This window comes from Haliaeetus leucocephalus, unplaced genomic scaffold (assembly GCF_000737465.1).
Source record: "Haliaeetus leucocephalus isolate CR32 unplaced genomic scaffold, Haliaeetus_leucocephalus-4.0 Scaffold566, whole genome shotgun sequence".
In the NCBI taxonomy this organism is placed as follows: Eukaryota; Metazoa; Chordata; class Aves; order Accipitriformes; family Accipitridae; genus Haliaeetus; species Haliaeetus leucocephalus.
The window spans coordinates 2,844,830-2,859,732 of record NW_010973002.1 but is presented as its reverse complement, the minus strand read 5'-3'; the positions used below and the strand labels follow the sequence as shown (position 1 = coordinate 2,859,732).

Here is a 14,903-nt window from a genome sequence, read left to right as displayed (position 1 = left end):
ACTGCAATAAGGTATCAAGCAAGTTTATCTGACAAAAGCAAGTCTTGTTTGGAAGAGCCTTTCTCTACAAAGACCATTCCTTTTTCCATTACAGCACAAATACAACAGGAACTAACAAACTTGCTATTTTTAATAGAGAAGGGAGAAAAAGTTGCTATACACTGAGCTGGTGGTGAGCAAACCAAGATGAATTAAGATGTATTCTCTGGCAAGCTTACTAATGGATACATCTACTTAAATGGCTTCAGTTTTTCATACCTATCACTCAAGACTTTTTTTAATACAATAGTATCAAATCATAGCCTTGAATGGAATCACCAACAACACATGTACAGTTTGTTCTTTAAAAATAAATTCTCTCAATAAGTGGCTTTCTTATTCTTTAAATCTACCCAGCCTTTGTAGAATTAATCCACAGAATGCACGTGTGTGAATAAAAACTGGATTAAATACAAGGAGGCTGGACTTGGATGAAGAATGAACTCCTGAGTTCTGCAGAACTGACCTTCTGGAACCACAGTAGTGGAAGTCACAGAGCTGGAATAAACAAAACCAGAAGCCAAAAACTGCTCAAGTCCCATCCTCTGGGAATTGCTGGAAGAGGAGAGAAGGAATATACTGTGTTCTTATCTAATCTGAAAGGTATCTGCTTGGAAGTTTTTACTATTTGCTAAGAAAATTTTTTAGCCCAAGGGAAACATGGAACAGAAAGTTAAGATTTTTATGAACCATCAGCCAAATTTGTCAACTCATCCCAAAAGAGGAATGAAGTAAACTTGTGAGCATTCTGTTAGAACGTATCAGACCCATAAGAGATCAAGTCCCTGGTACGCATTAATCTTCTATTCTATAATAGTTTGTATACAAAAGTAGGGAAGGGCCAATTAGGACTCAACTTTTCTTACCCTTTGAAGTGGTACAAGTAGTATTAAAAACTTTTTAATCAGCTCTACATCATACATCAAGTTCACTTAAGGACTACAGTCTATACTTAAAATTCACATTGCTGACACTTTTTCTCTCCCAGCTTGTTTCAGAGACAAAGACATAATCCTTGTGAGCCTCAGAACAGGAAGCAGCACTCAGGCAAGTGTATTCTTGAATAAATTGCCAAGGAAAAGAATGTATTTTCCTGATGTTAATGCACAACTCATTCTAGTGATAGTGATATGTTCATTTACTATACAATTTTGAGTATAGTCAAGCTATACTGTTCAAACAGATACCTGTAGGTGCAGTAATGGCTAGCAAATCATTAAAAGCCTCTTGAGAAAAGAAACCAATGCTACTGTGGACTTCAAAAACCACTCTGGCAAGTTTCAGAAACCACAAAGGCCAGGTCTGACTTCTTGACATTTTTCAGTCTTGCACAAAGAAGAAACCCCCTTGTGCTAAGCCTGAAACAGTCATGTGCTCTATTCAAATACACAATGCAAGCACTGCTCAAAGACTCAGTATCAAGCACTCTCTAATAATTGCTATCTTCAGTGTAAAAATCAGGCAGTGTCAACAAGATAGCTATGGAGCACCAAGCATCACTGATTCAGGCTCAAGCAAATTCTTAAAATGACAAGAGACGGCTGTTCAGTATCTTCTAACAGGATGTCATGGTTTAACCCCACCCAGCAACTAAGCACAAGGCAGCACTCGCTCACTCCTCCCCCCTCCCAGTGGGATGGGGAGGAGAATCGGGGAAAAGTAAAACTCATGAGTTGAGATAAAAATAGTTTAATAACTATAATAAAATATAATAATAAATTATAACAACAACAATAATAATTGTAATGAAAAGGAATATAACAAAAAAAAGAGAAATTAGACCCAAGAAAATTGATGCACAATACAATTGCTCACCACCTGCTGACCAATGCCCAAGCAGCAATCAGTCCTTCCCAGCCAACTCCCCTCAGTTTATATACCGAGCATGACATTCTGTGGTATGGAATATCCCTTTGACTAGTTCAGGTCAGCTGTCCTGGCCATGTTCCCTCCCAGCTTCTGGTACACCTGCTTGCTGGCAGAGAATGGGAAACTGAAAAATCCTTAACTTAGGATAAGCACTACTTGGCAACAACTAAAACATCAGTGTGTTACCAATATTATTCTCACGCTAAATCCAAAGCACACTGTACCAGCTACTAGGAAGAAAGTTAGCTCTATCCCAGCCAAAACCAGGGCACAGGAGAACTAACAAGCATTAGGTGAAACTATAGTTGACAGGCTCAAAACAAACAGAAGTAGTTACCAAAACTAATGCGAAGGAAGTATGTGTTGAGTCCCAAGTTCAAGTAGATGAACTTCACAAATGCACAGAAAAAAGAAGCCTGGACACATTCACAGAGGAATCCATCCACAGCCACTAAATACACAAGCACTTCTTCCAGGTCAGAAAGTGGAAGTCAGAAGTTGCTCCCCCAGAACACTCTTCCAGCTTCCCCTATCAGTTCCTTTCTAGGCCTCTATTAAGAGCCACTGTTAGACAATGAGGTTTCAGAAATTCTGGTCTGATTCAGTATGGTCATCTTCACAATACGGTAGTGAACCTACACAAAAGTAACTGTTTTGAACCTGTTTGTTCGCAGTGGTTTGTAAAGGTTACTGAATCTTAAGGAACTGAAAACGCAGTGACTTTCAATTGCCGAGGGCGTTTTTGTTTTGCTGCTTCCCCCCACCCCCTGTCAGTGCTAGAAACAACCACCTTGCAGCTTACACTTTAGATCGCAATGTGGAACGTCAGCCTTGAAGAATCAGGGATCAATGGACTTTTCTACTATATAGATTTAAATAAGATTTCCTGATCTTGTGCACATATGCTTCTTGAACAGTTGACATACACTTGGGATATGACAAAGTGATAGATATTTGCCCATCAAATGAAAAAGTCCTCCTGAATAATATCCATTACAAATTTTAAAATCATAGGCCTAATAATATTCAGCCACAGATGACAGACCTCAATTCAGTTTTGATGACAGCAAATAAGGAAAAAATTAGTTGCTCTAAAGAAAGAAAGCATACATTAACTAGACTGTATAGAAACTATAAATGACTGCCTTAAATGCAGTTGTTTCTTGTGCAAAGGATCCAGCACCATAGAATACTGACACTTTGCAGCCCAGACACCTACACAAAACTACTTGGCATACCAAACTATAACACAGCCTTCTATAACCTTTCAATTCAATCAATAGGAAAACAAAAAAAACCCACCACTAAGCACCAAAACCACCTAGAGTTCATAACACTACTTACAATGCTGGGAAATAGTCATATGGGCACACATGACCGAAAACATTCATGATGAAAGCTTTTTAGAAAAGTCTTGAGCAGAAGGTAGGATCCCTGTAAGCACAGGATTTTGAAGATTCTAATCCTGATCTTTGACTCCTGGCAATTATATTTGCTCAACTTCAGATTAGCAAACAACAACTACAAACCGCCTTTGTACACAACTAACCTTGTACTTGCCCTTTACCAGCAAGGAGATAACTCTTTCAAGACAAGCAAATGACTCATGCCAGCCAAACAACTTGCCAAGATAGAGATAGGAGATTACATGTTGATATATTCACTTGAATTTATACAAGTCATAGTAAGTCAGATTTATATTGTTAAAACAGTACAAAAGCAGCCCTAGCAGTACAGTGCCAAACTGAAGATGAAGTAACTTCCACAGCTTGAGGTTTTTGGGTTTTGGGGTTTTTTTTCCTAATCCTACTTTACTATTTCTTCCTTGCTGCCTTCTGCACAAAATCACACTGCAAGTACAACTGCCATACTGGTAAATGCGGAGTCAGTCAAAACTGACCACCTGTAAGCCAACTTACTCAAGCTACATCCCATTCTCCAGCTTGCAGAAGCCCTACTCTCTTTCAAGCTATTTCATTTGCAATATATCCTCAAGTGTTAGCTTTTCCATCATCTGTAATATACCAATAGTTACATTCATTATAGAAAAATAAAATAAGAGCTATTACTTTCAAAACAGTTTTTCTTAGCAGTTGACATATACTTGCTTCTCCTTTCTTTTACTCCATGCAAACACTATTGTTTACAGCTTATTAAATCTTTTAAGAAAGAACAGATATAAACAGCCTAGTCTTAGATAAAACACTGTAGTTGAAAAATCTTGCCTAACATATGTCCTTACTTATTCTGGATTAATATAGTTAACAGTTCAGCATACACAAAGAAAAATCAAGGCAATAGCTATATGCATCATAAGGAAATAGAATTTAAAGTAACATTAAAGTGAGTACAGCCACAAGCTTAACCAAACATAACTGAAACGACAAAAAGAAATGTGTAAAAGGGAACAGTGTGCTAATACTACAAAAGTGACCTAATCCACACAGGTTTTCCAGTCTTTGCTTTAGCCACAAAATTCCACAGTATTAAAATAAAGGTATCTTCTTTATGCTGATAAGAACTAGAAAGCTTTAGAAATTTTGTTTGTTTTCTATGTATCAGCATTCCTGTAACTTGTGTCAAGAGTGTCTATGAGCAGGCAATACCACAGTACGTGACACAGCGCTCTTACCACTTCTGTAAGGGAAAGCAGTGCTGCAGAAATTATTCACTTAGAAGAAACATTCCTTATAGAACCCCAAGCAAAGTAAAGTTACTGTTCTCATGTGCCCTAGTTTCCCTAAGCCCAAAGTATGCTACATCCCTCTGAAGTAAGGAAGTTTCCCTGAAACCCAAAGACAAATTTAAAATAGTGAAATAGAATAAACCACGCAGAGAGAATAATTATGTTGCAGCTCTCGTTTCAGTGTTGCATACAAGTCTTGAACCAAACAATGGTCTTTTCAAGAGCACAGAGCATTATTTTGGTAGCAATGCTGTGACATCTAGTTCCTTGCTTCCTCAAACTTCAGTGCTACTGTAGTATACCTTTACTATTAGTTACTCATTTAATCTAGCTGTTTGTGAAGTCTGTGTGCTGCAAGCTAATTTTAAAAAACAAGTTTTCCTTTCTAAGTGAAAATTGCAAGTCATCTCAAATTAGAGTTTGTTCAGAACTTTCAGCCACATATCAAAAAGAAAGGTGTCAGGTAATTCAGCTGTTGGAAAGACTCTCAGTGTAAAACATGCATAAGCAGATGCTGCACAATAGCTTGAGTATGACCTAAAAAGCATGTGGAGAATTGAGCAGAGGCTGTACTTCACCTCTGAGCATCAACTGTTAAAGGTGCGATTCCAACACCTTCTACCATTACAGCATGTAGTTTCAGCTAGAGCAAGTGGAGAAGCATTCATCTGCCAAGTAGCTCAGCAGTGACTTACCAGAAGGAAGAAGACTCAGCTCACAAAGTAGGGACAGGAGTTTGAGCAGGCTCTTCACCTTCCATTTTTAATACTCTTCACCTTCTACGTTTTAGTAGCAGTGTTAAGAATGCAACACTTTTGGCCAAAACTTGCCAACTACACTGGCTGAGAATGAGATTTCGGGATATTCTGCCTATTTCCAACACCATTCTAGGTATCCATACCTCATTTCATTTGAAAGGCAGGGATGCCTACCTGCAAGCCAGAAACTGACTTTAGAAGATATTACACAAGCCCCATGAGGAAGAAATTTTGTAGCAGCTCTTAGGACTTCATTTAAACTGAATCTTCCTTCTGCCTCCACAAAATGCAGGGAACTCAACAAACTGAGACTTAGGTTGCAAGGGTTACGGGTACTTCAAAAGTGACTTATTTTTATTTGCCAAAAATTAGTTAAGTTCAAAGTTCTAAAAACATCTAAAAATAGTATTACTAGCATGAAAACCATTTAAAGAGAATTCTGTCCGCTTTGAAATCATACACTCCTTTGCCAGACAGTCACGTGTCCAGTTAAAAATTACCTCTACAACTTGGACTCCTACTCTGCAGGCATTCATAAGTTTTCATGTACCCACAAATATGAACTATCCTTTCAACCATTTCCACTTGTAGCTGAGGAAGTCCAACACACCATATTTGAAACAAGCACAAACTATGCTTCTGACATAAAACCTGGGATAGGTCAGTGATTTGGATGTCCCAGAAACAGGCTTTAAGAAATTTGTCCACTGCAAGAATAACTTTATGGTGTTTTTACCCTGGGTAGATCTACAATATAGTGTAATAACATCAGACGTGATCAAATATGACTGCAGTAGAAGGGTTTGATTTTACTTTTACTCCAGAGCATTTATTTTAAATGAGTGCTATGATATGTCCCATCACCCTAACTCTACCAACGCAGCAGCATTAGCATTCTTGATGAGATAATACTTTGCAAATATTAAGTTCAGTATACCATTCTACAATTTCCCCAAAGATCATGAGAGAAAAGCAGGAACCTTGCTATCAGGAATACACCACAGATTTTACAGCAAAAAGATGTTTATGGTGGTCTATTGATATGTGTCTTAGCAGCTCATTTTGACAGAAAAAAAAAGCTAAACAAAGGTGCATTTTCCAGAGGAGGGGTGTATCAACACTGAAAATAATCTTAGGATTTAGTTTGCTTTGAGTGGTTGATGATTGCTTCCTGTTAAGTTACAGAATTAAAATGATCTATCAATACATGCACATAATGCTGTGTTAAGCAGCTTCAGGAAAAATATGCTTTATCTCTCCATGGCAGTTTTCTCATTCTTCCTCATCCCTTCCCTCCCCCCAACAGCCCTCCTGCACAAGCCTGTAATACTCACAAGACTGGACACATTAATTTGAAAAACATTTCAGAGCATCTAAGCATTGTGTATTTTATGTACTCTATAAGCAACAGAAAAACATTACTTCTTTAACTGAAATTTTAAAAAAGTAACAGCAGGACCCACTCTTCTGTCTCATTCAGAAAAAATACATTTAACACATGAAATGCTCTATTACCACATATAATTTCAAAGCTGTAGTACAAACAAAGAGTGCAACTTGAAGTCTCAGACAATTTACTATCCTGTATGTCTTGTTTTGTATTGTAATTTAAAAAAAAAAAAAGTCAAATCCCAAAAGCCTAATAGTGGCAAAGCAGAAAAAAAGGTGTTAAATGTCTTACATTGTAGGGCATATTAATTTAGGTTGGATTCATATTAGATGAAAAAGCTCTTCGAGTAAGAAGTTCTCACTTCATGACAGCATCTAAAACTTAGAATATTCATTATTCCAAGAAATAAACATAAATCTAATGAAACTCAAGTTACACAGGTTCTAGAAGGACTCTTATTAGAGCAACTCATGTACAGATTTCCAGGGTAAATGGTATCACCAAGTTATCTGCCATTGTTCCAAAGCCATAACAACAGAAAGTTTCTAATGAATTTATATTGATATCACTTAAATAGCAGAAAACAGTTTAAGATTAAAAATACCAGAGCATGCATTCATTTTCTTTTCCTGTTTCTTCTGTTTGCACTCTCAAAATCTCAAGATGTCTTTTGCTCAAGACATGCCTGATTTCTAAGTGCATTCTTTAAGACTTACATATCTAGTATTTCCAGAAGAAGGGAGCAGTACTTCAATATTCAGTTACATATTTAGAGCCCTGGTTTGGAGTACAGGCTTCATGATTTAGAGCCTGACAAATATTTCTGTAACCTAACAACAAAGTAGTCAAAATTTGTTTCTATAATAATCTGAAGTCTATGAACTTGGAACTTGATTTAGTGTATTCTGCTTACAAACAACAACTGAAAAGTCACTTGAATGGTAGATGCAATTATGACAATACATGGAAATTGGTCACTGACTACACATGCATTTGGGACACAGTGGACTCAAATGAACCAGAGCTGAACGACATCAATACAGCTTAACAACCCTAGGAAGCAACACGTTACGTTCACAAAAACTATCATACCTATAGGAAAGAGGAGTTGCAATGAACAAACAGCAAAGCAAGCTATATCACATGAGAGGAAATAACAAATCATTTCAGTGAATGGCCACTTTTCAAACAGTTTGACATTCAGGCGGTGGGGGTTAATAACTGCACAACACAAAAGGAATCATACAGTTACCATTTAAGTTCAACAGACACATTTAAGGAACCTCTTGAAGGGTAAATGTGGCATCATTTGGTTCCTGTTTCATCACTCAGTTAACTTCCTATTCACACTTTCGTCAGTTCCTCGGTTTACTGTACAAGCAGGGACCTTATTTTAGGTGTTCCTTCTTCCCTTGACATCAAGTATACCCACATCCTACTGCTGCTACTGAATTTATACAGGACTTTTATTTTACCACACTAAAAAGCAGTTATAAACAGTTAAGTGAGTTAGTCCTTGTCATTACTTCACTGAATTGCTACAACTTTCTGAACATAGGTGAACTACCATCCACTTCTTTGCCAGAATAGGACAAAACATCTAAGACACTTTAAAATACCATTAAAACGGGAATGAATGAATGAAAGATTTTCATTACTTCCTTAAGGAATAAATTACTGTATGCATTATGTATGCAAAGGAGCTGCACAGTTTAGAGATCTTCTCTGATTATATTAAGTTTCAGGTGGAAAATCCTTATCAGTTTTACCTGTACAGCTACAGTTTGCCAATAACAACAGTTTAGGATAAAACATCACTGCACAAATAACCATTACATTCTAGTAAGAACTCTTGGTAACCAGTGCAAAAACATATGCTTCAGACACTCTTTTTAGTGTAAACCAAAAAGAATACTGAAAATATGTATGCCAAAAGTTACTATGGCAGCAAAAAAATTAAAAGCAGCAGAGATTGTTAAACTACGCAATCTCTAACATGACGCAAAAGTGCTAGAAGAGTAGTTCTGCTATCTTTGCACACATTACTGAAAATTCAACAAAACTTCAACCAATTCTAGCTGAAACAACAGAATTCTGATACTTCAAGCAGTATCATTAAGTGCTCTGCAAAATAGATGTTCCCTTTGTTGTGTTTCACTAAGTAACATGACAAATTTGATTGTCTGAAGTATAGTGTCTCATCACAACACCACTGTGGTGAAAATACCTACCCATCATTTACGGTACTGACACAAAATGCTGCTGAGAAAGGGGGGAGGGGGAGAAACTTGAATTTTTTTCCTCAGCTTTACAATTAAATGTAAATCATGTTCTCTCAAGACAGGCAGGAATTGGTAAATACTATACCAGCACTGGCAAAGCTACAGAATGCATGTGTAAATGGATGTGCAGAATTACTGTCAAAAGCCTCTCACCTGCTCCTCTGGCTGCTGCACTGGGAATTTAGTTCAAACCAGGAGAAAAAAATGCAGGAGCCTATTAGTCTTTCTACACCTGACATATGGCGTCAATATAATTAGGAGCGTGAGAGATGCGAGTGGAAAGACTACAGCTTATCGAGCCTAAAAGCTGTAACTGAGTAAAAGCAGTAGCATGTCCACAGCACACAACATGAAGCAGGTAGGTATTTTGGCACAACCTAAAGAAAGTAAATAAGAAAAGTATTATTCTGAGTAGACAGTAATTGGTTTAGCCAGACATGCTACTAATCACAAACTGTAGGAGAACACTCAGAATTTCACTGGCAAAATCCAGTGTAAAGTTACTGTAAGAAACATAGAATTATTGCTTTAACACTAAGTACCAAGAGCTAAGGAATTCCCCAATATCACTCCTCCCCACACTTTAAAAAAAAAAAAGCCCTTAATCAGCCTAACACAAAATATATGACACTGCAGTCTGATTTTGCAATCTGCTTCAGCTCTGGAAAAGTAACACAATTTCCTCCAGCCAGCAAACACTTAGAAGGAGTGTTACTGGAGAAAAAAGTTTTCTTTTTTGTAACTGAAGATCCTATAGCCTGCTTCTTCAGATAGAGATGTTACTATAGGATACCCAACATGTCTTACATGACAGACTGTTTGAAAATATTCACAGTATCCTAATTTTCAGAGATGGTGGTTGGTATTAAAAACCTTTTAAATGCAGGTTTTTTAAGATTTATTAGGTCAGCTTAATGCTTTTACACATATTCCAGTCATTTTCTTTAGTACAGCAAATACTGTAGGATTAAAAAAAATTAAAAATACAAAACAATTGTCTTTACATATGAGAACAGGATTCAAGTAATTGAAAACAAACCACAATGATATAGTACAGCCTTGTCTATTAATCAGACATTCATGAAGACCTTATATTATCCAGCACTAGCTTCTGTACAATACTCAGACTGCTAGACAGCTTAATTATTGAGTATTAGATGTAATTGTCTATCGCATATTTAAAGTGTAACGGCCTTCTCCCCCCCCGGCCCTTTCCAAAAAAAAGAACTGCAATAAAATACAGTAATAGTACTAGATCATGGTGTTTAGTGTTAACAAAAATATCAAAGTTGTATGCACTATTCATCGGGTTGAAGTTAATGCCTTGCTGTAACATAAATATTTATCCAGTGCTAACAGCAGGAAACCTTTAGGAGACAGCATGGCTTTAAACACCGAAGTGAGTTAATTAGTATCCAGTGCAGCTTCAGAGCATACTATGCTGTTTTAATCAAAGGTTAGCTACCAAATAGAAAAAAGTAACAAAATGTAAAGGATATCTTATCACTTACCTAAGAGAGACATCTTTAATAGCTATCAAAAGTACCAAAAACATAGAGTTTCTGTCACTAAGTTTAGAATGAGAGCTCAGTATGCCAATCGGGATGGAATACAAATGCTCAGCGACTTTTGCATCAGCCACAGGTGTGTTTTACTACTCAGCTAGTATTGTTTTTACCTAAATTTCTTTATTATGTTTTGATTGTTACACAGCTTTTCATATCAACAGAGGTTTGAGATGGAAGAACACAAACATACATCTGTTTTGGAGAGATAATCCATTTCCAATCTTCCTCTCAACAATCAGATGATTCTTCAGCAATGCTGGTCATTTAAAATAAACTAAGAAATGTTTTCACGCACGTCCTCACTTTTCATGGCAATCTCCATACAGAATAGTGACGGTTATTAAATATCTCTCCAAACTCCACATGCTTTATTGATTCCAGTTCTAATCAATAATATTCCTAGTAACAACTGTTTATTGAACCCACTTGTATTAAATTTGTACACGATTTAGAAGTTACACTGAAGCCTCATAAACAGAGCCCTTAATTCATCACACTGAAATAAATACACCAAGAACCTCCCATTTCTGGCACTACAATGACAAGGGTCACATTCAGACAATTTCAGTACTCGCTTGGGCTGTAAGTTATGCTGCTTTCATTCACTGCCTTTCCAGTTGTTACCAAAGTATGTAAGTTCATGTGGGGATGCGTCTAAAGAAATCACTGTAAATAAGTCGCCCTCCCAGACTAAGCTGACATTCTATTTTTGTTCTGCTGCTCTTGAACATGGTCCTAATTAGGACAAAGGCTTCACAACAGTTGCACCGGAAGTAGAAGAAAACACTTCACATCCTGCATTATTTTAGATGTGCTATAAATTGAAAAATACTATAGTTGTTGGATCTTTCAGATGTTGGTTTGTTTTTGTTTTTTTTTAAACCTAATCCAGGAGTATCTGAGTTTTCATGCTAACAAAGTTCTGGCAAAAATTCTGATAGAAGTCTGATGATTCACAATAAGAACAACTGCAGAAGCATTTCACTCCTCAGCCTCATGGAAAACTTTTCAAATTTCACCAATGTTTTCAAATAGCTTCTTATATTTTAAGTTATTTATAAAGAAAATCTTGAGAGCATGCAGAAGTATTTCATCTCGAAAGTGTATGCATACACTTACAATATACATTATAGAGCACAGGGAAGATTCTGGCCAATGCAGGAACTAATAAAACATTTTAACAGCATGCAGAGCTTGAGCAGCCTAGAAGTTTTAACCACGGCCTTGCAGCAATATGCAGTTGCTACACATTCAAAGCATTTTCATACTTTAGTACTCCTTGTCTTCAGTGACACTGATCTGACACAGATTTCAGTCCTTATCCTGATACCACTTTGTTATTGCCTTCCCAGATTATCTCAAGAAGCATTTCAAATAAATTAATCCAATTTAAGTTCCTAATTAACTGATGCTAATAAAAAGAAATGCTTTGATTCCAACACATTCTCCACTCCCAAATGTGCGTTTAACACACCACCATTTCAATTCTGGCAACTGAGGACAGCTAAATGCCAAAAGGGCCATTTTTTCTGGAAAAGAGAGAAAACATGGTTTTAAAGAAAAGATATCATGCCTGCAATTCTAAGTAAAGTGGGGTGGTTTTTTTAATACTTGCATAATTAAACAGAACAGCATTAACAAATCAAAAGCTGTAATTTTTTTGAGCAGGAAAACTATCAGGTTCCAGTAAAATAACAAATACTTTCAAGTACACCCTACCAAGTACAAACCACACTGAAAAATGCTGCATATAAAATGCAGGTTTTAAGCACATTTTATTTTCATACTACCACAGAAGAAGTCTTAGAGATTACACAGAGTCACTCCAGTCATCAAGCTATTACACCTCAAAAGATCAATACAAATTTGCAGTCTTCAGTTTTTCTACAGTGTAAGAAATTCAGACTCTAGCTCTCCTAACTTCAAAGGAGACAGACCATGCACACAGTGAAGGTCATATCGTCAAGGCTTCTCATTTCCTACACAGCATGATAGGATCTGCTGCTTAAACTTCATGCATACTGCTCCTGGAAGACTGACTGCTTGGTAACTGGTAACACTGTAAGTAACATCCAAGTGTTGCGATTCATACATGTAATCTCCATTTATGCTAACAAAACTTACCGCACAAATCCTATGGCAGACTTCAGTATAAGCTTCGTACCCAATCTTCCATTTGTAAGAGAGGAAGCATGCCAGATTACACAGAGTGTATTTGCCTAAGTGAAGGCTTGGGAATGAAACCTGACTTGGTGATCCACCTAACGGATTTAAGTCTAAGCTGTTCCCAATATAGGTTTTGTATGTTTGCAGAGTACCCAGCCGATCTTTGTTAAGAGTCCAACTGCTACTGCATTTTAATATTCTCATCAACATAAACATTTAAGCCTCATGAAAGCTTCATTTGAAAGCCTCGAATATAAAGAGTACTCCACAGGCTCTAAGTCCCAAAAGACAGCCTGGGAACTGTGACTTCTCTCTTACAAATCATGCAGATTTCTCAAACTACGCATCTTCCACACAACCTGAAACAAAATGGTGTCACATCGAGCCATTTTATTTTCTAATTAAAATAGCCAGACATTAGCCAACATTTGATAACTAATAATATAAGTCTCCAGAATGAATAAGGTGATTAACACATACAATGTGAAAAAGTCAGTGACGGGTTAAGAGAGAACCTAGTATTTACCTTAAGGCAGGACTTAATGAAAATGCATTTCCTGACATGAACATACAGAGAAGGGGTTTTACACTAACATGTGCTAAGAATTATACTTTAACTCAGCAACTATTAGGTTTGATACAGTCACAACATAGGCATCAGTAAATGGGCTCTTCTCCCAGCTTAGAGCCAGCCCCATTGGGCTAAGTAAAATATAGATGACACATACCATTTGTAGTGCCTAGCCTTGCAATCTCTCACACGCATACTTGTTTGTGATACAAGTCCTTGCAAAATTAGAATCCAAGTGACTTAATTACCCAGCTATGCCTGTGAACATGTCTACCACGGACTCTCTCAAGTGAAAGCAAACCCTCCCACCCTCCCATTCAGGAGACTATGGCAGAAATTCAACATGACTCTGCCCGTGAATGTCTTTTTCCTTTTAGGAAGCACTCTGAATAAATTTAACTTGTACCTTTAAAACAGCTCAACAGTGAAAGGAAGTGAATTGCTAGTTAATAAATCATCTGAAGCACTACTGAACTTCCTCAAAATCATCACCCCTCTCGATAAAAGGCCTGCTAAAAGTACCTCGTCTGACAAAGAGATTATCACAGAAGAGAAACAGCCAAGTTTTGCATTTCAAGAGTAGTATTTTCATACTGTCTTCTTACTCTGGAGAAAAAAAAAAAAACGTCCAAGAACAGTGCCAGATGGATCTAAAACTCAACTTCAAAGTACAGTACTCTTACCAGAAGTATTTCACTGATGAAAGTAAAATAGATTGGAAGTTAATTTGACCAAGCTTTACAATGCTACTTAGTTTTCACAACATAAAAGAACCTGGAAAGCAGAGAGGACAACAAAAGCAAGGCACTGTCATAGAGGAAGGCATTCTGTGGAAAGCACAAACTTCTGAAAAGACGCTGTAGCATCTAGCGGTATTACTGGAGGGGAAAACTGCAGAAAAGCCTTTTTAGATGCAATGAAAAGCAATCACCGATGTCACTCTACACTTTGCTACATAAAACTGCTTTTTGCTTCTTTGCAGTGTCATTTGTTCAAGTTGCCTTTAGAAAAGAACTAATCACCAACTCTGAATTTGCAGCTAACAAACCTAAAAGCGATCACTTAATAGAAACTTCCATATTCTGTTCGCCTGCAGTCGTCTTCTCACGCACTAGCAGCGTATATTAAAAATTATGAAAGAGCAATGCTAACAAGACTTAATAATCCTCGAGTACACAACTGTCTTCCTCCTGAATTTAAGACTTCAGGAGCTTTATCGGGATAGAGTTAGAATACAATTGGACAGGAAACAAACCTGATGGCTTTTGGGATTACAGGGAGCAAGACAAGTCCACGGGCATTGCTTCCGTTTCCACTGTCACCTTTGAAACACAAAAGCACACGGAAAGCTCCTTCAGTTTAACATGCGTTAAGTTAAATACCGAAGCCTACACAGGCACAGCCCCCTGCAGTGTGCGGCACTTCCTACTTGCAAACCTCAGCCGCAAACTCTCAGCAATTATAACTGTTGCTGCCACCGCTCGCATCCCTCCCCGCGGACGTACCGAAGCGACGGGTTAGAATGCATGTGTTTCACAGCACGCCGCTAAACTGTGCCCTCAGTCTTCCCACGA

At 37.4% G+C, this 14,903-nt stretch overlaps 1 protein-coding gene across 1 annotated transcript in view; it reads right to left on the bottom strand.

Annotated features, from left to right (window-relative positions):
• The window catches only part of FAM126A (family with sequence similarity 126, member A), a 45,605-nt gene extending 30,991 nt beyond the window's left edge, over positions 1–14,614 (bottom strand). The window contains exon 1 of the mRNA XM_010577611.1: positions 14,585–14,614. The gene's annotated coding sequence lies outside the window, so the exon portion shown is untranslated. The remainder of the gene's footprint in view (positions 1–14,584) is intronic.
• Positions 14,615–14,903: the final 289 nt, after the last annotated feature.